This window comes from Mastomys coucha, unplaced genomic scaffold, assembly GCF_008632895.1.
Source record: "Mastomys coucha isolate ucsf_1 unplaced genomic scaffold, UCSF_Mcou_1 pScaffold22, whole genome shotgun sequence".
In the NCBI taxonomy this organism is placed as follows: domain Eukaryota; kingdom Metazoa; phylum Chordata; class Mammalia; order Rodentia; family Muridae; genus Mastomys; species Mastomys coucha.
The window spans coordinates 264,583,760-264,586,799 of record NW_022196905.1 but is presented as its reverse complement, the minus strand read 5'-3'; positions in this window follow the sequence as shown (position 1 = coordinate 264,586,799).

The window sequence follows — 3,040 nt, the reverse complement described above, 5'->3', positions numbered from 1 at the left end:
AACAAAAACTAAAGAAAAAAAAAAAAGGCAGAGCCGGGTCTCCTATGCTCGAGACTGGGTTATCTGAGACTATCCCAACTGGCAGACTTCATTAAAGAGAACACTGTGTGACTTCGAAGAGTGGGACATAAAAACTAAAGCTGCTGACCTTGACCCCTGGAACACTTCATCCAGTGGAGGAACTCTGAACCATGGTGGGAAGGCCACGTGTATGTGTCAGGTGGTAGTTCATTAGAGTCCAAATTCCTGATCGATCATTCCGTGAGACAGCAAAATAGGGCTGTAGTTTTTCCCCGTCCTCCAAACCCAGCATCCATGGGACTAGTATCTGCATGTGTCCTCTGGACCACATAAATCTCTTGTCTGAGCTCTGCCTGAGTCATGAGAGGGTCACCAAATCTTGTATTAACTTGTTACACTCTAATAAACACCTAGAACAAGGAGGATCTTGGCTTTTAAAGGTCATCCTTAGACATTTTCTTTTAGATGGGTGGTTCATGCTTGTACCCTAATGCTTCAGAGGTAGAGACAAGCAGATCCATGGCACTCACTGGTCAGCCAATTTAGCCTACTTGATGTGAGTTCCAGCCCAGTGAGAGACCCTGCCTCAAAAGAAAAGGTGATGAGCACCTAAGAAAAGACACCTGAGGTTGTTCTATTTGTCCTCCAGAGTATATGCATGTGAGCATGCACACACACATGCACATATACATGCATACACATGTGTACATGCATGCACACACAACAGTTTTCATAGATAATCTCTCTTCTCCCTTCTGTTCCTTATTGGTTGCTTATTATCATCTCTGTGACAAATGTTCGAGAAAAACAACTTAGGCATTTCTTTGGCTCATGATTTCCATCCTCAAGAACCATTTCTTGTCTATTCCTTTAAAGCCTCTCACAGGCAGGGGCCATCAGCAGTCCAGGATTGTGACCCTTGAGGACAGGAGGCAACAGTACTTACAGCCCCACTGAGCAAAGAGGCCAGAGATTTGAGCTCGTTCTACGACTTGCCCATGTGGGGGCTGAGAGAGGAGTTTGGGGAAGCCGTTTCTATCCTTCCAGCCCATGGGTTCTAGAGATTCAACTCAGGTCATCAGGCTTGGCAGCAGGAGCCTTTACCCACAGAATCTTCTCACCTGTCCAAAAGGACATCTTTAAAAAGATGGTTTGGATCAATGAAGTTGAGAGATTTGGTTATTCTAGGAAAGTTGAATGATATCCTTCAGACTAAAGAACATTGTCACCTGCTGCTGGGATCAGCAGAGTGAAACCGACCACAAACTGGACCACACACATACACACACATGTCGTGTAAGTCAGTCAGTGCAAGAGGATGCATTTTCTTTTTAAGTTTTTGTAACTTAAAGAGAAAACTAAGTGTAGGATGAAGCTAATCACTCTGTGCGAAGCTTGTGGTATGTCTGGAAACAGCTCAGTTCATTACACTGGGAAGCAAGAAATGCCAATTAGAAGGTAGGAGATGTGTTAGGTAGGAATAAGATGTGGGGAGATGGAGGGGAGGTACAGAATGCCTGGTGTTAAGCATAAGTGCTTGGTGCAACAAATTTAATGTTTGCTATATTGGCCCAGAGTGGCCTTGAACTCAGGATCCTTTTCGCTCCACCTCTCCAGTGCTGAAACTCTAGGCATAGATCATCATCCCTGGGAGACAAAAGGATTTAATGTAGAATCCAAAGCAGATAAAACAATTGCTATGACTCAATATCAGAAGTCAAATCATCCAGTGAAAACTAGGCAAGTGGCTTAAATAAATACTTCAAACACCCCAATGGGGACAGAATCTAAACCATGTAAAGACACCACCCACACCGCTGGGGTGATTGAAGTAAATATTAGCAAGAAAGTAGGGACAAGCTTTTGAGACTCTTGAAAAAACATAGAAATCAATTTGGAAATGCCCCAGATACCACAAAACCAAAAACAATGTCATTACATCATAACTGATATAACTTCTGGGTTATATCTCAGTTGGAGTGGTGGGTGCACACCTGCAAATGTTTACAAAGTTGCCACTTGTACCTTTAGCCTACATGAATGTCACTGCACACAAAGTATCTCTTAAAAGTGAGGAAAGGATTTTCGTTCCAGAATAAAATGGGATAATCACTGTGTTTAAAAAGTAAATGAATCCCTCTACCCTACTAGAGAGATGCTCACCCGTGCTCATTGCTGCTCTGCTCACAGTAGTCAGGAAGGGGAAGCAGTGGCAACGTCTGTCACCTGACTAGTGGGTAATGAAAATGTAGTACATATACACAGTGGGGTTTTATACAGCTATGAACTGATATGAAATGAGAGCATTTGAAAGTAAATGGATGGAACTGGAAATACATTGTACTCAATGAGGCAAAGCCCCAAGAAGACAAATGCTGTCTGCTCTCTTTTACCTGTGGGTCCCGCTGTCAAAATGTAGCCTTTTCATTCCCCCATTGTGTTGTCCAGGAGCCTCCTTGATCTTCGTATCTGATTTATGTTTACTGAGTAAAATCTGTGTACTTGTAGAAAAATAAAGACGTTTCAAATTTTTAAAAAATTATAGATGTGTGTATGTTTAACTTGGGGTGCATTTAACTTTGGGCTCCTATCTATAGAGGGTAGCAAACTGATAAGGGACCACTGGCAGTTTCCGAAAGACCTTAAGGGAGAGGGGATGGTAGAGCTCAGTGGTCTGAAGGTACCAGGGAGAACAGGGGGTTAACTGGGAAGCAGAATGAGAGGATAGAGCAGACAGGCAGGGAGGGGTAACAACAAACACTCAATCCATAGGGAAACCTACTCTGCTGTCCCCTTTGGCTATGGAATCTTCCATTCAAAAGGCCTTTCTCTTGTCTTCAGAAGGCTCAGGCAGTCTCATCATCTCTTTTCTTTTGGGGACAAATCTCTGCCTGGAATGAACACTTTTCCGGTCTCTGCTCATCTTTAGTCCTGTGCCTGCCTCCTCCAGGAAAGTTTCCCTAGTGACTGCCACTTCTGACCTTGAACTCACAGAGTGTCCCTGGAAGGCCATTCATGT